The sequence below is a fragment of the Protopterus annectens genome, chromosome 17.part0 (genome assembly GCF_019279795.1).
Source record: "Protopterus annectens isolate FY-2018-M chromosome 17.part0, PAN1.0, whole genome shotgun sequence".
Classification (NCBI taxonomy): Eukaryota; Metazoa; Chordata; order Ceratodontiformes; family Protopteridae; genus Protopterus; species Protopterus annectens.
Window position 1 is genome coordinate 50,583,293 of NC_056751.1, and position 22,877 is coordinate 50,606,169.

Below are 22,877 nucleotides of genomic sequence, written 5' to 3' on the forward strand. Positions count from 1 at the left end.
CTGTTTTCCAAACCACAGAGAGTAGCCTTAAGTTAAACAAGTACATCATGGAAGTATCTAGCACTATTAGTTAGGCATCCGGGTAGATTGCCTGGGCTTATGGAAATGGTGTTTTTAAGTTTAAAGAGTACAGCCAACAACCAGGACATGTTCCATGGAAATCATAGGGGGTGAGTGGGACTCTGGGATTTATGGAATTTGAATTACTGTTTCTGGAGTAAAATTAGCACTAAGTTTGTCTGCAACTATGTTGGTTATGTCTTTAGGGGTCAGAATGGGTTATGCCATTTTGGATTAGTTCTGCAAATTGCAAGGTGTTGTGTCTCAGTTTTCTAATGCAACTAAAGAAGAGTTTATAAAGGTTCAACATTAAAGCACTGTTGCAGTAGCCTAAGCTGTTTGGCTCCTACCGCCACTGACCAGCCAGCAGTTAATGCTAAAGGGCACTCTCCGAATGCTCCTAACTGTCTGGAGCTCAAAGGGAGCTCCATATAAAGGTTCAGTTAGTGTGTCAAAAAATCAGATCTTTCTTGCTGCTGAAGAGCTATCCTTTGTCAAGTTCTGTGGAGCTGTTGGTCAGCTAGCAAGTCTTTAAGCTTGGACAGACAAGTCCCCCTGTTTGGGAAACCTTTCATAATTTTTATTTTTTCTATAGAAAACTTGTAATCTGAGGTTGTCCTTTTCATTCTTCCTCAACACATGGGTTCAGATCCGAACCTCGGATCCAACTCGGCTACCTACCCAGATTTTAGGATCCAAATCTTGAGCTCCTCCCTCTACCCATAATGCCTTAGTCCATCCCCAATACCTCATATCTTGCTTGCTGCCATCATGTTCAGACACAGGTTCCTCTCTCAAGCGTAAATAAGTGTTTTTTTTTCTGTGAGTTAACACTTTTCCCTTCTAAAAAAGTTTTTTTCTAATTATTGCTTTCCATTTCTACCCCCCCCCCCTTAGTCTTTTTGCAAGGCGATATTACTATTAGTTTGTATTTCCTTTACCTTTTTGTCAAGGTAGTTCCTTTGTAAATTACTATTGTTGGTAATAATTCCTTTTTATTTTTTTTTGTATATGTAAAACTTTACTGTCACTGCTTTTTACTTTGCTGCTACCTTACTGTTAACTTACTGTTTTTTGTCATTGCACAGCTGGTTTCTATTTTCCATATCAGATAAACCGACAAGTTTCAAAAAATGCACTTCCTGTGGGCATAAGATTACAAATTTGGATATCCACAAGGGGTGAGTTTATTGCCTCTGAGCCAGCCACTTGAATCCAAATTGTTTTGTTTGTTCTACTTTCAATCCAAGGGCCTTAGCTGACTGTCTCAGTAAGCTGATATTAAAAGGACTTCTGCCAGTTACTACAACTCCTCCTTCTGGGGCTCAAACCCACACTAAACATATACAGCGTCAGCTCCATCGGAGCACAGAAAATGCTCCCCATTGAAGTCCCCCAATATTTTCGGAACCACCTTTAAAAAATTTGAAAAATCTCGGATCCGATTTCATGTGATCCAAAGACCCGATGTTTAGATCCCAAATCCTCGGATCTGATAATCATATCAGCCAGTCCAATGGTGCCGTCCTCGGATCCCAGGTCCTTGGATCCCAAACTTGACATTTCACAAGAATGTTGTACACCAGAGTATGTGATTAAGCCAATTTCCCCTACTTTGTGCTCTCCACTGTTACAAAGACCTAAAAGACACTCAACCCCCACTACATCCTCCAGAAGTTTATCAGAAGTGGATGTGGAAAAGATGACAAAAAAATTTCTCAGAGCTCAGATCCAGATGGGGGTCATACCAGGTCTGTCCCCTATTTGGATCCATGAGCATTCCTACGACATTCTATTCTTTCTCCTTCTCCAGTCCATCCAGCTGTTTCAGAGACCCAGGATCCGAAGTCCCCAAGGGGTTTGGAGTCAGACCCAAAGAAGATCTTTCTTTGACTTCAGAATCCCTAGTTTTGCTCTGATTGGAATGGGTCCCGAAGCCAAAGTGTCAGTGCTGGATCCGTGGAGCCAGGATCAGCTCTGTTTTTGTTGGATCTGTCCCTGCCCTTAGGAGCCTTGGCCCTGGACAGTTCGGGTCTGGTTCCATCCTTGAGGCATGGATCCAGATGCAGTCATGATCTGCCTGTGCTGAGAGCTTCAGCTCCAGCTCAGATGGTCGCAGATTCCTTGGGTCCATCTGCTTCGAGATAGTGGAAAGGACCTTTACTCTTTCTAGAGAATCACCTTCTCACTCCTCAGATCTAGTCCCCTTTTCCTCATCTGCTTCAAGCTGTAAGTCTATCAAGCCTACTCTACAGGGACAGCCGTTTCCAAGCAATTCCTGTAGAAGAACTTCCCATTGTCACATGACTTTTAGGTGTACCTTTTCAATTACTTTGATGTACTGTTTTTTTTTTTTTTTATACATGTTCTGAAGAAGTTCTATCGTTTATTAAAAGACGAAAGCGCTAAACACTTTACATCTCTGCTTGTCATTCTTTAGTTATTGTTTTTTTGCTTTTATGTTTCCTTGTAGCTCTTTGTGGTTTTAGAGAGGAACTCTTTCTCTCTTCCAATACCTCCCCTGAACATCCCAAAGAGAAGAGTCATCAGAAGAGAATATGTAAGAGGAGGCACATAGACCCCCCCCCTCCACTGGAGTCTGTCATGGAAGATACTGATTTTGATGAAAGAGAAGGGTCCCCCAGATCACCACTGGACAACATCTCTTTCAGAGACATATTTGGAGATTCTTAGACAAAAAGGTGGTTGATCTTCCAAAAACCCCTCTCCAGAAGAATCTGTATTTTAGGAAGCTTTTGGTTCTGGCGCATCTATGTCTTGGTTTACCCTGTGGCAGATAAACTCATTGATTTAGTTTCCCACTGGGCTTGGATGGAACTGGCTACTGTTGAACCTATCCCCAAGAGATCTGACAAATTCTTAGCCCCTCCAAAAGACAGGCCCCCACTGGAGCAAAAGAGGCCAGGTAGATGCTGTAGTGGTGGCAGCAGCCACAAAGAAAGAGCTAGTAGAAGACAGCTTTTCTGTACACCCACCAAACAGGGAATCTGGTGTGCTGGACAGATTTAGAAAGCTAGTCTTTGCTTCAGCAACGTTTGCCCTGAGGTCTCTAAATTACCTGGAGCATCTTACAAGACTACACAGAGATTTGCCCAAGGAACTCTCAAATTCTTTCTCTGAGTCCATGTCTGCAGAGAATTTCAAAAGGACATCCTCTCAACTGGCCACTCTATTTCGAATTCTTTGATGAGGTTAATCTCTCACACAACTGAAGGCTTCTCACGAGCAGCTGGTTTGGGCATCAATCTAAGAAGACATGCCTGGATGTGGCTCTGCAACTTTGCAGAGCCCTTTAGGACATTCTTCATCAAAGCCCCTTTAGATGGCACATCTTTATGTGGTCAGTCGGTAAAATAGATGCTTTCCCATAGCAAACAAGAAGGAAAGACTGTCTGCCATGGGAATCAAGTTTTCTACCACTCAGTGCACCTTTTCCAGGAAACCAAGAGGTGGTTAGAAAATGTGGTTCTGAAAATCTCTGAGATTTTTCCATGATCTGCACAGAGACAATTCCTCTAGAGGCAGAGGAGAAAATTCCAATGGGAGACATTGCCTTAGAGACAGAGGAGGCCCACAGAAGCAGGGTTTCCATGATTCCTTTTCAGGCCGACCCTTCCAGTGCTCCTGAAGTGCTGCTTGACTGTTCAACTCTGAAGGCAGTCGGGGGATGATTATCCCTGCACCCACATGTCTGGGCAAATATAACAGAAGATTCCTGGGTGCTAAAAAATAATATCCAGAGGTTACTCCATTCCAGTTTTCCAACTTCCTGTTCACAAAAGGAAGAAACTTCCTGACGTTCCACCCAGTCAGAGGAAAGCGGCATAGGTTCATAGGTGTGTACTAGGCCAATGGCCCTGGAGCCATTATAAGCCTAGCCCAAGACATTCCCTGGCATCATGCTCCCCAGAGTTAGTTCCCAGTGCCCATGACATACAGGGCCACTGAGGTGATCGCCGGGGAGAACTGCCACCTTAAGTTAGTTTTCTGTGCCCCTGTCAAGCAGGGCCATTGAAATGATCCTCGGGGTGAGTTTCCTATTGTCCATCCACTCGTTAAGATTTCTCTTTAAGAGGGCCAGTGAAGTGCTCTGCTTGAGTTGAATAGGGAGTCTGTTCCAGAGTGTGGGAAGTTGCTGGGTTAGGAACCTGTCCCTCCAGCATGTTCTCTTTATAGTGGTAATGAGGTTTAGGTCTCTCGAGCGTATGACGCAAAGGGATTGGGATTTCTTTATGTGTAGCAAGTCTCATAGCTCTGGGTCAGAAATGGCTTTGTAGGTCAAGCAGAGATCGCCTCTAAGTAGGCGATATGAGACTGAGTATAGCTTGAGTTTGTTTGAGTCTGTCAGTGTAGGGCATATGTCTAGGGCCTAGGATCCTCTTTTGTTAGGTATTTTTGTGGCCTTTCCAGTTGTTGTAGGTGTCTAGTGAGGTACATACCAAACGGGCATTATATTCTATAATGGGTCTAATGAGGGACGAGTAAAGAGGGATTATGACCTCTTTTTTTCCTGGATGAGAAACTTTTTGTGATAAGATGTGCCACATAGAAGGACTTTCTGACGACAGTGGCAATGTGGTTATCAAAGGAGGGGTTGCTGTCAGCCTGTATCCCCAGGTCTCTTATCACTCTTTAGTGTTTAGCGGACTACCGTCTATGTGGCAGTTCTTGGGCACCGGATTTTTCTCAAAGGGAATGACCATGCACTTTTTGGCATTGAGCTTGAGGCCATGGTTCTTGCACCAGTCATTGGTCTCAGTGAAGGCCTTGTTGTAAGATGTCTACGTCCTTTGGAGAGTCGATAATGGCTCCTAGTTTGCAGTCATCTGTGAACTTGGTCGACCAGAGTCCCTTTGTGTTGGCTTGGACTTCTGAGAAGTAGAGACCAAACAGGAGAGGACCCAGGACCGATCCCTGTGGAACGCCACTTGTAACTTGTCGGCAGTCAGATTTAGAGTCCGCTACTTTTACAGTCTGGGTTCTATCAGGGAGCCAGTTGGCTACCCATCGAATGACATAGACTCACTAAACTAGGCATAAACCCCTATCTATGATTCCTGAGTGAGGGATGGTGTTGAAGGCCTTGGCAAGATCTAGGTAGGCTGTGTGAACTACCTTGCCCTCATCCACAGCTCTGGTGACAGACTCGAAAAAGTCTATCAGGTTGAGCAGGCATGATCTACCTTTCATAAACCCAAACTGCTTTGGGTACAGAGTTTGGCGATTCCCTATGTCCCTGTTAATAAGAGCCATGATGATGCGCTCCATGGCCTTGCATATCAGACTCGTCAGGCTAATGGGATGCTGGTTTCCAGGATCTGTAGTCACTCCCCCTTTGTGGAGCGGGATGACCGTAGCAGTGCACCATTCGGCAGGAACAAAGCCTAAAACAAGGATGTGATTGAACATGGTACTCGGGTGAGGTGCCAGTTCATTTTGTAGTTCATGTAGGACACAGCCCAGGATATTGTCAGGTCCCATGGAAGCTGTGTTCTTGGCTGTAGACAGTGCGGTTTTTACATGTGTATCCGTAATGATAGGGACTTGGTGTTCCTCAGGTACTGAGATGGGGAGATGGGCCTTTTGGGGGGTGAAAGGGGGGGGTAAAGTTTGCACTGAACCTGTCAGCCAATATGTTAGCAATATCCGTTGGTTCTGTATATGTATTGCCATTGTGCAGTAACTTGGAGCAGATCTGAGTCTTGCCATGTAGATTCTTGACATAGCTATAGAATGCCTTGTGGTTGTCTTTAGAATCTGCAGCAATTTTGTTTTTGTAGCTAGCTTTAGATGATTTGATAAGGGATCTCAGTTTTTTGCTGAGACTAACCAGGGAGGTTTTTCCAGTATTGGGATTTCACTGTTTTCTGCAACAGTTTTTTTTTCTGTTGTAGAGTTTGTTGATGGTAGGGGTCCACCAGATTGGCTTCCTTTTTTTGGAGGAGGTGTTTTGGTTCTGTTTGGTATGGCCCGTTCCATGCAGATGTGTATGTGCTCATACAGTGCATTGGTGTATGATTCAGCAGTGGGCATCGTGAAGTTTGCCACCTCAGTTTTTAGAAACCCAAAGTTAGCTTTGGAGAATTTTTTTATGGTGGTTTCCTTTAGTGGGGTGTGGGTGGGATGTGAATGTCCATGGTGATAAGTTTGTGGTCAGATCTGACTTTTTTTTTTAGCTCTGTGGATCCTGTTTGGGCATCCTGCAAACTATTACAGCAGCATAAAGTAGGAAGAGAGACTTTGTTTGACTTTAAGTATCTCCGTTTGCCTTTATTTGCTTTCCGCACTTTAAATTAGCTGTTTGTAGCTTACTGCATTTACTTATACTGTATTTTGCTGTTTAAAATTTTTACTGCACTTTTTAGTCATTATTAAGCTATTTACACTGTATTACAGCAAAGGAAATTCAAAAGCTGCTAGATAAGAGAGTCATCCAACAGGTTCCAACTGACCAAATAGGATTCATAACTTACTTGCGTTTCTTTTTATTGCCCAAAAAGACAGGGGACCTAAGACCAGTTTTTAGATCACAGTAAATCAAATCGGTATGTAAAAAAAGTTGAAGTTACGAATGGTAATGGTTCAATCCATTCTGCCTTTATTCCCCCAAGGAGGATTGGATGTGCTCCATAGATCTTCAGGATCCATATTATCACGTCAAAATAGACAGGTAGTCCAGAAGACACTTGCGATTTTGGCTGGGAGCCGGTCATTAACAATTCAGAGCCCTGCCCTTTGGACTTACCACAGCCCCTAGGGTGTTTACAAATGCATGGTAGTGGTGGCTGATCATACGAGACTCAGAGGATTCAGAGTATTTCCATATCTGGATGACTGGCTCCTTACCACCCCCCTCCAAGCATCTTCTTCAACAGTCCAGGGACTATTTTCTCCAGATTTGTCAGTTACTAGGAATAACAGTAAACTATGCAAAATCAAATTTGACACCATTCCAGATCCTGAAGTTCATTGCTACTCTTCTGAATATAACAACACAGATAGCATCATTACCACTTCATCTTATATTCACCCTCAAGAATCGGGTTCAGCTGCTTGTCTCCCATCCATCTCTCCCAGCCAGATCAGTCCTTCAAATGCTAGGATCCATGACTGCAGCCATTGTATTGCCTCCCTTGGCATGGTTCTTTGTGTGCCTTCAGTGGACTGTAGCAGTTCAGTGGTCCATTCTTTTGCAACCCCTATCTTTTCCAGTTAAACTTACTCCTATTTGCAAATGACCCATTCACTGGTAGATCTAGTCAGATTACATTCACCTAGGCTGACCTTTTGTTTTACCACCCCACCCCAAGGGCGACAGTGACTATGGACACCTCCCAATTGGGGTGGGCAGGCATTTCCTGGGAATGAAGGTCCCCCCAAGAGTCCAATCTGCATGTCAACATACTAGAGATGAGACCATTCTTATTGGCATTGCAAGCCTTTCAAGATGCTCTTCCTCTAGGGACTGTTGCGATTCAACCGGACAATGTCTGTGGTCCGGTACATCAACAAACAAGGAAGAACTCTGTTTTACTTCCTGTGCTGAGAGGCCATGAGAGTGTGGGAATGGGTGATCTCCTCAGACCGCACTCTAGTTGCAACACACTTACTGGTGAAAACCAACTTGTTAGCAGACAACTTAAGCAGAGTCATTCTGATGCATCATGAGTGGACTCTCAAACAAACTGTGGCGGAGAGGATTTTCTGTCGTTGGGGTCAACCTTGCTGTGACCTCTTTGCATCCACCCACAAGTAGATGAAGTACTTTGTTGTTATCCCTCCATAGGAGGAGTCACTGAGAGATGATCTAGTCCATGTTTCACCCTCCAATGATCTTTATGCTTACCCCCTCTTCCTTTGATTCCCAAATTTATGCAGAAAGCAAGCTGGCTGAAGAGCTCGGTTATCTTCATTGCCCCATTGTGGCCTTGACAAGTATGGTTCCCCTTTCTATGATCTCGTCATCTTCTTTATCCTCCATGGATACTGAAACCATCTCCAGAACTCCTCTCACACCCATCAGGAGTCAGACATCCCAGTATCCAAGCCGTCAAACTAAGAGGAAGGTTTCTCCACTTCCAGTAATGGTTAGACAGCCTGGGCATTCTTCCCATATGTATACCATCATTTTATATTCCCAGAAAGACTCACCTAGGAAGGTTTATAACAGCAAATGGAAAAGATTCTCCCTTTGAGTCTTGAAAAACTAGCTTGATCCCCTTTCTGCTCTTATTTCTGCAGTACTTGAAATTTTGGCAATTCTTTTTAAAGATGGAGCTAGTTTTTCTACAGTTAGCAGCAGCTGTCTCTGATTTTCACACAGAATACCAAGATTATTCCATTATTTCTTCCAAATTATGCAAAGCTTTTCTAAAAGGCATTTTTCTTCTCAGACCACCAATAAAGGATCCTTCACTTCCCTGGGATCCAAGTGTTGTGCTCCAAGGTTTAACTCTGAAACCTTTTGAACCTTCAGCTAAAACAGACCTAAAATTCCTTTCTTGGAAAACAATCTTCTTAGTAGACATTACTTCTACAAAGAGGATTTCTGAACTCCAGGCTCTTTCTTCAAGGACCCCATACATTATTTTCCATAAAGATAGGGTTACCTTACAGACAAAACCCTTCCTTTATACCTAAAGTAGCCTCCGAAAGTAACATTAACCTATCCATTCATTTACCACTCTTGTACCCAAATTTTTCTAATAAAGGAGAGTACATGGTTCATCTCCTTGATGTACACAGACAATTATGTTTTTATCTTCAAATGACAAAACAAATCAAAAAATCAGATCAACTATTTGTGTCATTTTTACCAAAAAAACTGGGGTTTCCAGTGTCTAAAGTCACTTTAGCTAAATGGATTACAGACTATAGTTTTTGGATCTGTTCTCAACTAGTCATTCCCCTAGCTATATCACTTAAGGCTCACTCAACCAGATCCATGTCTGCTTCATCTGCTTTCTGGTCAAGAACATCTGTTGGTGATGTTTGTGCAGCAGCCACATGGTCCAATGTTCATACCTTTGTTACCCATTACAAATTGGATATTATATCTAGAAATAGAGCCACCTCTGGTTAGGTGGTACTCTGGAATATCCTTCCATGAGGGCCACTCAAGAACAATATAGCTGGGGACTCTGTCCCATGTGTTGGGGAAGAATGAAAAGGACAACATCAGATTTAAGTTACGTACTTACCATAACTAGGCATCTGTCTTGTCCATTTTCATTCTTCCTCAACTTCCCTCCCTGCCATTCCCCATCCTTCAGTCTTCTGGAGAAATCTGTTGGACCATGTCTTTTGGAACTTACAATTCTGGATTTGAGCCCTTCATTTGTCCTGTTAGCTATTCTTGTCTGTGTCTAACTTATGGGCTTTATGGCAACAAACTCTATCTCAGGTAATGGGGTTGGACTAAGGCATTATGGGTAGAGGAAGGAGCTTGAGAGTTGGATCCTAAAGTCTGGAGTATGCAGCCAAATCAGGTCCAAGAATCAGAGCCGAACCCATGTGTTGAGGAAGAATGAAAATGGAAGACACAGATGCCTAGTTGTGGTGAGTACATAACTTTTAATTTCATAGTAAACAACATTTTAGTCAGAAAAATTAATGTCTTTCAACTGTCTTTGCTTTTCTAATAGGGTTTTGGTGTGTGAATGTTAGGCAAACTTTTTTTTTGTTTGTTTTTTTACACAAAAACTATTTTTTGGTGAATTTTTCCTACAGGTTTTCTAGATTTGTATGTCTGGGCATGATATTGTGCTTGTGGGGGACTGTCAGTAATTTGCTTACCTCATAACCATTTGTTCTCTACCTTACCTTTTACTGACTCATTCAGGCTCTGTTATCCGGGTCTACGTTAAATCATTGTTATCCGGGTCTATGTTAAATCACTGAACGCTTAAAAAAGCGAACAATGATTTATCGAATCCATGTAAGCGAAAGCTTACAATCTCGAACACTTAGAACAGTGATTTTTTTTCCCAAGGGATACCTAAAAAGAAAACACTACACCTTAGAAAGCTATTGCTGCCACTGTCAGCTGAGACAGTGTTTCAGTCATTATTGGGTGACTCAGTAGTAGCCGACTGTTCCTCAGACTACTCACTTATTACTCCAGATTCCTCTGGTGTAACCCCTTCAGCCACCATGGACTTGGGTCAGCCATGTCCTGTGTGGCAGTTACAGTGATTGATTGGGACATGGAAGAACAATCTTCTATGGGTCTGGGAGGTACTCCGGGTGGTTCATCTTTCAGTGGCCAGGGAAAGAGACCTCTTGCCTGAGGTGAAGTGTCAACCCCTAGTTGGTATTCTCCTCCCTAGGAGGTTCCGACGAAGGAAAAAAAAGTTAGAAGTTGCTCATCTGGGGATATTGTGTCTGTCCATAAAGACAGTTTTCCTTACATTGGCTCAGAAGTTCATACAGGTTGTTAATCCTGGAACTCATAAATCCTTACCAGAGTACAATCTCAGTAATGAAATTGTTGAGAAACTTTGTTGGGGGATTCTGACTTTGACTGAGATGGGGCTTTTTCTTATGGAAATTCTGAGGAAAGCTGGTCCTCTCCACTTCCCTTGTTGGATGTTTCCTCTTCAGAAACTATTTGCAGGATGAGTGAAGTATTTTTGTGGGAACAAGCGGATGCTCCCCCAGGACTTAGGAGGTGTTGTGATATATTGCAAGTGGATGTGCCACATACTTACACACATCCCTCCTCTATTTTGTCATCCTTGGAGGATGCGTCTAATGTTGCCTACATTAATCCTGACTGACTCTCAACTTCAGTCCCCAAAAAGGCAAGGCAGACTCTTAAATAACCTCAGGCTAACAGCCATAGACAGACTATAAAGAACCGACTGTAAAGAACCTCAAGCTAACAGTCTCATGTTTTCTCATCTTGGATCTGTCCCAGCTGCCATTTTGACCCCTTTGCCATCAGAAAACAGAATTTTACTTAGTACTAGTCCTTCTGCTGTGGATAAAGAAGGCAATGTATCGGACAGATTTGGTAAGAGCATTTCCTCTTATTCCACTGTAGCATATATAATTCTCATCAGTCAAGCTCATCTGTATAAGTTTATTTACTTATTTGATGTTTGTTGTCAGGGTTAGTCTGACTGAGCCGAAGCCCTTTTTCAGCGGAGGCTCGGGAAGAAAAGCTCCACAAATAAGTATCACATGTATAATGAGAAAAGTATGACATGCACAATGACAAAAGCTCAGATACATAAAAGTAAAAAAAGATTAAAGATCATAGGTAGTACGTGACAAATCTGGGAGTAATTACAATCAACATCATTAATGTCCTTCTGCACAATAGTTACAGAGGGTGGTAACCACTATACTTCTGTAGGACTAAGTACAATCTTTAACAGTTTTTTTTTCTAGTAAAGTATTAACGTAGACTAGACCTAGGTTAGGTTAATGTACAGTTAAGAGTATAGATGGAAGAAATAAAGGCTAGGGAGAGAGAGAGAGAGAGAGCACGAGAGGAGTATAGTAGGGGAGGTCAGTCAAGGAGGATAGTTACAATGACAGATCCGAGTATTGTTCAGGTAGTTTTTTTGTAACTGTTTTGAATTGAGTTCATTGATTGATATTTTAAATTTCTATATTTATTCTTGGGTATGTAGACAGTTTGAAGGAATACTCTACCACACTTCCTTCAAAAGGTAGCTTCTGTCTGAATCGTATTATTTCTAATCTGTCCAACGTTATTTGGAGCAAGGGAGTGGTTACAGAGGGTGGTTCTTTTAAGAGCAATAAATGCATTAAACTCATTCCTTTAACCAAGCCCCCCTTCCCCCTTAACCATTCCCATCCTCCAAATAATATGATTGTATATGAATAAATGTCTTTAATGCTTTTTATTATACTCAACTAGGATTGCTTTTTTGTGTGTTTCAATAAAGGATATGCCATAGGACTGCAAATTTTCTACTTGGTTTGTTTTTGACCCTGTATAGGCTTTCTGAGACTGAGGAATACCACAGATTTTCTTTTTGGAATGAACAATCCCTGCCACCGCCTGGCAAACAGGGAACAAAAAAAGAGATTGCAGGAGGGAAACAACACAGAAGAGAGATCCTTTCAGAAAAAAATGGACAGTCTAATCCTACAGAATGACTAAGCCAGCATTCTGTCTTTCCCATTCCCCTCCTGCTTCTTTCTGTCTAAATTTGTCAAAGTTACTCTCAATATTCCCCATTTGTCAGCCGATTGCATCTTGGTAAAAGTGGTTTGGAGGGTGGTTACATTTGGCACTGGATACACATACCTTCTTTTAGGGGATTTCTTCACCACTCTGTGAACCAAAGAGCATTTTTCCTGTGGTTCTTTATGCTGCTCTTATCCACAGGCAGATCTTCTCCATGTCCTGTCGTTTTGTAAATATTCACAATAGTTATGGGGTTCTCTTAAGATACGTCTACAAAAAATGGGTTATCACAATTCAACCCTATGTTGAGAATTAGCAATTCTACATATTATGGACCTAAAGCTCACTAAAATACAGATTCATACTTTAATCAATATATGCCCACTTGTTAAATTATACATAACAAAAAACTGGATTGATCTTACTAAATTGACATGGAAAGGCTTCCAATCTATGGCTATAAGTTATATTTCATCTCAAAAATTAATCATTATGAATCCCAAGAAATGCATTTACTACCAGAAATTATGGAAGCTACTGTTTGAAAATATTTTGCTTATCTGAAAATTATTTAATGTTAGATTAGAGACACACTAACTATTAGAATCTGGTCATGATAGATAAACCTCTTTATCAAAATGATGGAACTAACAGTTCAAGTCTACTACATCGCAGAAACACGTATAAGAAATGATAGATCTGTTGTTTCTTCACTCTCCCATGTTTAGCTAAGCAGCAGTATTGCAAGTAGTGTGTATAGTTTTAGATGATGTTTGTGTAGTAGAATGGAATGGTTTGTTAATATAGTAATTAAATTCTTGTGTAATCAATAATGTATCTTATTACATGCATGCTATTGCTCTGTACCTCTGCTCTGTTACACAAGTCAAATAAAATGTTGTTGCAAAAAAAAAAAAAAAACAAACATTTTTCCTGTGGTTCTTTAATACTAGCTGACCTTAGGAGTCATAAAACCAGTGCCTTTAGATCAAAGGGGCAAATGCTTCTACTCCAGAATGTTTCTGGTGCTAAAGAGAGCAAGTCTACCTTTTCCCAACCTGTTTATGAAAGTACCAAAATTCAAAATGCTGAACCTTCAGAGTCTGATGTTCATCGTGCATACAGCTGCAGTCATAACAGATGGGTTCTCCTGCCATCAGGCGGGTCCTCGGTCGGCCGAATTCCAAAGTCTAGGTCCGGCGTCGGTTGTTGTTGCTTTCTTACCTGACATCAGTGCGACAGGGGTATATAAGACACAGCCGACGCCATTTTCTTCAGTCTTTTTTGCCGCTCGGTGCCCGAAGCAGAAGCAGTTCGCAAGTGCCAGTCGGCCAGCTCCTGAAATTACGAAAATTTGGAAACCGAAGTCTTCTTTAAAGCTAAGTACCCCGTTGGGGAAACTTTTCTTGCCTCAGACCGATGTCAGACAAAGTTAACAATTGTATTTCTTGTGGGAAGCAAATACCGCATAAGGATTTCCATTCCCTCTGTATACCTTGTTTAGGCCCAGACCACGACGTCTCGGGCTGTCGCTTTTGTGCTACTTTCAATAAACGCACTATTAAGCGTCGGGCGGAGTTCGCCCAGCACTTTTTTGGTAAAGCTTTTAATTATAAAATGTCGTCTGAGACTCCGACTACTGTTTTGTCCAAAAAACGCAAGGACAAAGACCGACACGTGAGGTCCGCGGTCTCCACCGACACCATGCCAAAACCGGCTACACGTGGTCCGGTTCTCAGCGAGGCGCCTACGCAGCCCCTGACGACACTTCTCTGGCGGTGTCTTCTGTAACTGAGACCGCAGGTTCCTCGGCCCATACCCTGACTACAGCTACCGAAGCCACTGTGAGTGTTGAGCCTCTTAATGTGGACAGGTCCACTTCCACCCATGGTGTCTTCAGACCTTCTTCTTCCTTTTCCATAAAGGCCTTTACTAAGTCTAAATCAGCCATGCATTCCAAGAGGCCTGTTGCACAGGGCCCATCTCCAGGCCCCATGCCTAAAAAGCAGATGCTCAAAATGGCTGAGGATTTAATTACTCTTATTAGGGGTTCCCAACCCCCTCCGGACAAGAGACCCAGAGTGGAGGAAGATTCTCCCTCTTCTGACCAGGACTCCATTATTTTAGAACATTCTGATGAAGAGGAACACTCGTACTCCCCTTTTGAAGATTCTGATGCAGAGCAGTCCATTCCTTCTGTATCCCCCCCAGAGGATTTTTCTTTCGGGGAAACCTTGCATACCTTGAGGGAACACTTCCATTGGGAAGGCCAAGATTTTTCAGATTCCAAGAAAAGGCTTAGGGAATTTCTTTTGCTACCTCAGCACAGACCTCTGGCGATACCTCCTGTCTTGGACATACTTGATGATGTTTACTCGGAGGCTTGCCTTAATCCGGATTCCCTGCCTCCTGCCCCAGTCAAGCCTGATAGGTACTACAGAGTTCCTAACTCGCACCAATTTCTTTACAAAAGCCATAATGCTGACCCTGAAACCATTTCTCAAGGCCCCAAGGGAATGAAGGCCTCTACTGCTAAGAATCCATTACCTTCCGAGAGAGTCTAGATCCTTAGAAAGGTGGGGAAAAAAGGTATATACCTCTGCTACCCTAGCCATGAGGGCCTTAAATTGTCAGTTCCATATGCTTAAATATCAGCAGTTTCTGTTATCACAATTAAGGAATAAAATGTCACAACCTGAACAACCAGATTTGAAGGAGTTGCAGGATATGATGCATAGTGCAGAACAAGTGGGTAAACACACCTTACAATGTGGCTATGATGCTCTAGAGGCCTCAAGTAGAGCTGCTGTTACAGGATCAGTCATTTGTAGACATGCCTGGCTTAGGGAACAAACCTTGCCTGATCATGTTAAAGCTAAACTACTAGATGCTCCTTTACAAAAGGATGTATTATTTGGTACTAATGCTGAGGAGATAGGAAGAAAAAGCTAAATCTATGCAAACTGTCAAAGCTTTTCTACAGGTACAACCACCACGTTTTAGCAGAAATTGGCCTTCAAAAAACTGGTCCTTTCCAGCCACGGACAAGCCCCAAAGAGGTAGATACAGGCACACAAGGGGCAGAGGACAATCTCAAGGATCATATAGAGGCAGACAATGGCAATCTCCAGCACCAAGAGGTGGCGAAGACAGTGCACAACAATACAGGAAACAAACCCAATGACTTTCCCCTTTGCATGCCAAGCAAGGCTCAGGTGGCAGCACCCTTGGGAGGAAAGCTGGCATTATTTTCAAAAAATTGGCATATTGTCACAAAAGACAAATGGATCCTGGACATTATAAAAAGAAGCTACAGATTTCATTTTCACACTCTTCCAAAAATGAGAGGCATGCCGAACCTGCCACACAATCAAAGGGCAGAAGCTCAAATACAAATTTCAAAGCTCATGGACATGAAAGCTATTCAAGAGGTACCTACTCACGAACAAGGTCAAGGTTTTTATTCCAGACTATTCCTGGTACCAAGGAAGGGAACCGATTGGAGACCCATTTTGGACTTATCCATCCTAAACACATTTCTACTCGTACCAAAATTCAAGATGCTCACCTTACAGCAGCTTCTTCCCATGCTGGTCAAGGAGTCTTGGCTGGTAACATTGGACCTCAAGGAGGCATACCTTCATGTCCCAATCAGACAAAGCTGCAGAAGATCTCAGATTTCTTGCAGGTTCAATCCACTATCAATTCTCTGCATTGCCCTTTGGCTTATCTCCTGTGCCCAGAGTATTCACGAAATGCCTGGCATCAGTAATTGCCTACTGCAGACTTCAAGGGATACAAATTTACCCTTATTTGGACGATTGCCTGATCCAAGCGGACAGCAAACACATACTTCTGGAACATCTGGCTTATGTAACACGGTTATTGAATTCTCTGGGATACACAGTCAACAAAGAGAAATCCAGGCTAACACCATCTCAGAAAATAATTTTCCTGGGTGCCAGCTTGGACACAAACACCCAGATGGCTTATCTTACGCCAGAAAAACAGGGGCAACTAACTCAGTACTTCAAGATGCTAGCAAATTGTACCATGCTAACTGCGAGGAAAATCCTGCAGGCTCTGGGCTTCATGGCATCTTGCATTCTTCTAATCCCATGTGCAAAGTTGCATATGAGGAAACTTCAATAGTACCTAAAAAACCTATGGTCTCAACACAGCCACAGTTTGGAAACAATAATACCACTAATTCCATGTTTGCAAAAGGAATTTCTATGGTGGGCCCAAGCATGCCAAACAAACACAGGTCTACCATTCTGCAAGCCTCAAGCAAATCAAGTCATCACAACAGACGCCTCAGACTATGCCTGGGGGCACACATGACAGACAGGTGCATTCAGGGCAAATGGTCCCAAAAGGAAAAGCACCTTCACATCAATCAAAAGGAAATGCTAGCAGTGATAAATGCAATTACAGCTTTCAAGGACCTCCTGCATCCAGGGCAGTTATTGATAAGAACAGACAACACCACAGTAATGTGGTACATAAACAAACAAGGAGGGACACATTCATACCCCCTGTGCAGGCTGGCCATGTCACTTTGGAACATGGCTCTGGAATGGCAAATCGAGCTTCAAGCACAGTACCTGCCAGGTTTGGAAAACACGCTGGCAGACAATCTAAGCAGAAATATGACAGACCCACACAAATGGAAGTTGCATCCTCAAGTGTTTACAAAGATAATCCAAGCGTGGGGAAGGCCAGACCTAGATCTCTTTGCCTCCCACAAGAATCATCAATTGACAAAATTCTGCTCGAGGACATTTCATCCAAAGACCTGGAGAGTGGACGCCCTTTCTTTCAGTTGGGCAGCACGGACAGTTTACGCCTTCCCACCTTTGCCTCTACTGCCCAAGGTGCTCTTGAAAGCAAGAGTAGACAGACCAAAGATGATACTGATTGCTCCAGACTGGCCAAGACAACACTGGTACCCACTCCTGAGGAGCCTAACACATTCTCCTCCCTGGACCCTACCTCTAATGCCTCTTCTCCTGACTCAGCACAGCTACAAAACACTTCACAGTCAGCTGAAAACACTCAATCTGGCTGCATGGAAAATTCCTTAACACCACAACAGACCCTACTCTCCAAGGAGGTGCAGGATGTCATTTTGGAGGCCAGAAGGCCATCTACTAGAAAAGCTTACTCCGCAAAATGGAAACGGTTTTGCGCTTGGAATGAGAAAAAGGGCCAGGATCCTAGAAAACTGAATTTGACTCAGATATTACAGTATCTAGCTGAGCTGTTGAACAGTGGACTTTCATTTTCCTGCATCAAAATCCATGCCTCAGCCATTTCTGCAGAATACAACACTGATCCACTCTTATTCTCTCACCCACTCTTAAGACAGTTCCTCAGAGGGGCTAAGAATATAAGACCTCCAAGGAAACAACCAATACCAGCCTGGGATCTTAATTACATTCTAGAAAAATTAACATTGCCTCCCTTTGAACCAGCTGCCTCAACAGATTTGCAATATTTGTCCTGGAAAACAGCTTTCCTTCTGGCTATTACCTCAGATTGTAGGGTCTTGGAACTACAAGCCCTCATGGTTGTGCAGCCCTTTCTCATCTTCCATCAGGACAGGGTTTCCCTATGAACCAACCCATCAGTAATGCCCAAGGTAGTATCCAGGGTAGCTTTAAATCAGGCCATACACTTACCTACCTTTTACCCCAATCCTCAAAACAAAGGGGAAAGGCTGCTACATTCCTTAGACATCCATAGACAGCTACGTTACTATTTGGACAGAACAAAGCCTTTCAGGAAATCAGAACAACTCTTTGTGTCCTATGCTGTAGGAGCTCAAGGGAAGCCAATTTCCAAACAGACAATTTCAAAATGGATAGACCACTGCATACGGTTTTGTTACTCCTTTCATGGTAAATCTGTACCTGCAGGCATCAGATCCCACTCCACAAGGGCCACAGCTACCTCTGCAGCCTTCCTCAGAGGAGTCCTTACCAAAGATATTTTGGAGGCAGCCACTTGGAGTTCTGTGCATACCTTCACTAAACACTACCACCTACCTTTATACTCCAAAACTAGAGCAGGCTTTGCCACTGCTGTGTTGCAGGGCATTCTGGCTCCTCCCAGTTCCACCTAGTGCCTACCACCCTGTAGCTTTGGGATTCTACCCATCTGTTATGACTGCAGCTGTATGCACGATGAACATAGTACAGTTTTGTACCTACCATAAATTTAGATGTTCGAGTGCTGATACAGCTGCAGTCCAGGTTTCCCTCCCTCCTTCCCCTCTGGGTACAGACCTAGTGGCTAACTCCTCATCTTACAACCTGATTGGGTTATCCTTCTATGGTGTATTTGCTTGCAACTACTGATTTTTGATTATATTGCATTGCATGATTATATATATATTTTATATATATATATATATATATATATATATATTGCCTTCCTTCTGGGGGCACCTGACATCTGGGGCAAGAAAGACTGAAGAAAATGGCGTCGGCTGTGTCTTTTATATACCCCTGTCGCACTGACATCAGGAAAGAAAGCAACAACAACCGACGCCGGACCTAGACTTTGGAATTCAGCCGACCGAGGACCCGCCTGACGGCAGGAGAACCCATCTGTTATGACTGCAGCTGTATCAGCACTCGAACATCTACATTTATGGTAGGTACAAAACTGTACTGTATCTGTCAGCCATCTTTTGAGTTTTATGATAACATTAGATCTAAAGGATGCTTATCAAATTTCCATAGCTACAGGCATCATGAAATTTCTTTGATTCTCTGTGCCTGTCGCATTGTCAGATGTTCATCATATTGATCACTGCTGCCTTAGCTGTATGGGTCATAGCCTGCCAAGGATATAACAGCCAGCCAGCCTCCAAAGCTGCAAGGCACCTTCCATGCAGCCAACTCTCAAGCAGTTCAAGCTGAGTTCACTAAAAGACAAGTTTGGGCATGAAACCCTTCATAGCTTTACTGCCACCCTAAAGTACACTTCTCTGAAGCTTTTGAGGACCGATGGTCAGCTTGTGCTTTCATTTGCTGGGCGGATAAATTCCCTTTGAGGACAAATCAACAAAATTAAGAAAATGTAAGTTTATGTTCATTACTTCCCTCTTCAGGAAAGTTATTTTAAAGCTAGGGTGTTGTGCTTTAATGGACTGTCGAGACTGTAACTCACTTTAAAAGGGCAGCTCACTTTTTTCTTTCAGTTTAAAGGTGGTGTAAAATAACCAAAAACATTTTTTTTCTGTGGAGAAATTGTGTTTGTTTTACTTTTCTAGAGCTGGCATAGGACTTTTTACTATGTTTTGCTGTCAGAAAGTGCATTTTATGGACTAGTAATGTTTTCTCTTCCCCAGGAAAGAGATACCATTTTCAGCTTGACGTGGAAAAGACTACTGGTCCCACCATTGGTTCTTCTTCCAGGCACAAAAAGAAGTAAGCAAGCAAACAGCCTTTGCCACCACAGCAGGCTAGCAATTTTCTTCAGCCTCAGGTGCTTTGGTCATTTGTTGTACCTCGGACCACTCATCTTTAACCACGGATCCGTCTGGTGCATCATGGTCAGCCACTTTGGACCAGGGGTTAACCATATCCTATGTGGCTGTTGGAGTCTCCTCAGTGGGCAAGGGAGAACTACTGTTGTCAGTACTGGTAGACGGAACAGGGACATTTTTCCTGTTCTGTCAGAATACAGTGCCCATCACTGGGGAAGCTGCTGCTGCCTTCTTCAGTAACATGGTTGACTCCATTTTTCCTGTCAAAAAGTACCGAAAACCAAGCATATATCTACTCTTCCTCAATTTTCTTTGGACAGGAGTAATTTACTGAGTCTGGGCCAGGGTTTAATTCAGGTTGTTGATTCTTCTTGTAAAGCAGTTTCTGGCAAAAGTAAGAGGTGTTCCTCTTTTTCTGAATAGATTCAAGATTCTGAATCAGAACAGGAAGAAGAAGCAGGAACAGATGCATTTTTTTTCAGATATCTGATTCAGAATCAGAGGAGAGCTCAGTTTATGATTCTTCCTGTGTATGTGTTGGGGGGGGTTATCTTTCTCTGAGACTATTGCTAGAATGTGCCAGCTATTTCAGTGGGAGAACACTAAGATTTCTCAGTCGGTCAGAAAATACCATGAGTTGTTACAGAAATTTTCTATAACCAACACCCATTCCTCTGTTCTGTCTGCTTTAGAGGATGTGTGTGTGTGTTTGTGTGTGTTAATGCCTGCAGTTTTCCAGATAGTCAGTCAGATGTCAATAAAAAGGCAGGATGTATAAAGTTCCTCAGTCTTTTTTGTTGATACTTCTTACCGGGCTATGACTACTGGTATTGTTTTGAGGGGGTTTCCATAGCTGCATTCTCAGAACCTACCAGCTTTTAAATGATCCCTTGTATAGAGAGAGTGATTTGCACCTCTGGTGCAGTGGTGATCAAAAGTGTGATGAAAGGGGCAAGCTGATCCAGGGGATCTCTAAGATTTTTCAGCCCCCCCTCTTTCCAAAATTTCCAAGGGATTTTCTATTTCCTCATCCAGTCTTGGCAAAAACAGAAAAAAAAAGTCTTCAGGAGGTTCCAAAAAGAAGTCTCAAACCAACCCAAATCAACAACAGTCCAACAAGTCTGAATGACTATTCAAAAGACCTTGTGATCCTTCCTACCCTGGCCCAATTTTTACTTCCAGAAAGTCTGAAGCTCTGTTTTTCTCTTTGGCAATAGATAGTTTCAGAAATGGGTTATGAAAATCATTCATCAAGGTTACAGCTGGGAATGGGAGGAAATTCCTCCTTTCCAGTGGGTCATTCCTTGTCCTTCAGATCAGACTCTTTTGTTTCCACCAGTTTTTTATCCCATGCTATCCCAAGGAGTGATGGAACCCGTTCCTCCTTCCCACGTGGAAAGTTTTTTTTTATTCAAGGATGTTCCTAGTGCCAAAGAAAAAACAGTCACACAAACAAACCAGTTAGTAAGAACTACAAGAAAACCCTAGCCAAGTTTTCATTGTGTGATACCTTAAACCTCCTGTAGTAAAGGCCCATGGGATATATGCAAATGATCTCTTTAATGACCTCAGGTGTTTCAGCTATTTGGCTGAATGTCCATGACTTTTTTATTCTTTCTTTTAAGTCTTTTTATGGATACATACTGCTGTGGGCATGCATGTTCCAACCTTCTTATGACCTAGTCCGGAAGTTTAAGGTATCTCACAGTGTAAACTCTAGCTTGGCTAGTGCCAAAGAAAGAAAATTCTTGGAGACCAGTTTAGGATCTTTGTTTTCTAAACCTGTTTGTGATACTGCCCAAATTCAAAATAATGTCACTTCACAACCTGTTACTGCTTCTTCCTCTTTCACATTTTCTGGCAACACTAGACTTAAAAAGAACCTTTTCATCACATCCCTATTCATCCAGACTTCATACATTTCTTAAGGTTTTGTGCGTCTGGATCACATTATCAGTTCTCTGCCTTATACTTTGGACTGTCCACTGCACCAAGAGTGTTCACAAAATTTCTAGCTCCAGTTGTAGCTCTCCAGTCTGCAGGGTGTCCACATTTTTACATATTTGCTTATTTTTGCAGTCATTTTTTTCAAAGTGTAGGGAATCTGTCTCTGTTGGGTGAGAGATCTCTAACACAAGCTGGGATTCCAAGAGAACATTCAAAAATCCTTATTGACTCTTTCACACAGGATTGTGTTCTTGGGATATTAACCAGACATCTCAGTACAAAGAGCTTTTCTTGCACAGGAAAAAGTAGATCTTTATCCAGATCTGTTTCTAAGGTTTTCCACTCAGACTTTGGTCACTGTGAGAGAATACCTCAGGATTTTGAGTCTAATGGCATCTATGATTCTAATGATACCCCTGGTAAAACTCCACATGAAAAGAATACAGTGGTATCTCAAATCTCTGGTCCCAGCATTAACATCCTTTATCTTTTCAAATCATAGTGCTAGGGTTTGTCTAAATAGAAGTCATTTAGTGAAGACAACTGCTATCACGTATATCCTTTAAATCCAGGTCTCCCCTTCTTCCTCTTTGCTCCAAAGCTGTCAGTCACCACAGACAGTTTGGAATTTGCTTGGGGAGAAGTTTCAGGAGGGATAAAATTGCAGGGGTGTAGGACACCAAGGACAGGCACGAGCACATAAATATCAAGGAGATGCTTGCCCTGATCAAAACACTCAACTCTCTGAGCCACATTTGGTCCCTGGGACATCTTCATGTGGTTATAGACAATACCACCGTCATGTGGTACTTCAACAAGTAAGGGGCAACCTGGCCGTATCCCCTTTGCAGACTAGTCACATTAGCTTTGTGTATAGCCTCACAGCACAGTTTCAATCTACAGGCATTCTGCATTTCATCAGAGCAAAACTGTGCAGCAGACAAGCTGAGCAGGACCAGGGCAGACCCTCATGAATGGAAACTAGATAAGGGGCCCTGTCTTCCAAGATTTGATCCATTTGTGGGGAGTTCCTCAAGTAGACCTCTTTGCCTCCTCTACCACAACAGCAGATGTTTGAATGACCACTGCTGCAGTAGCCACTCCCTCCATCTCCCTTGTTTTTTTTTTACTTGAGGGTGTGCACATTGTTCCTAGTACTGGCCTTTCAGGGCTCAGCCTCCCCTCTGT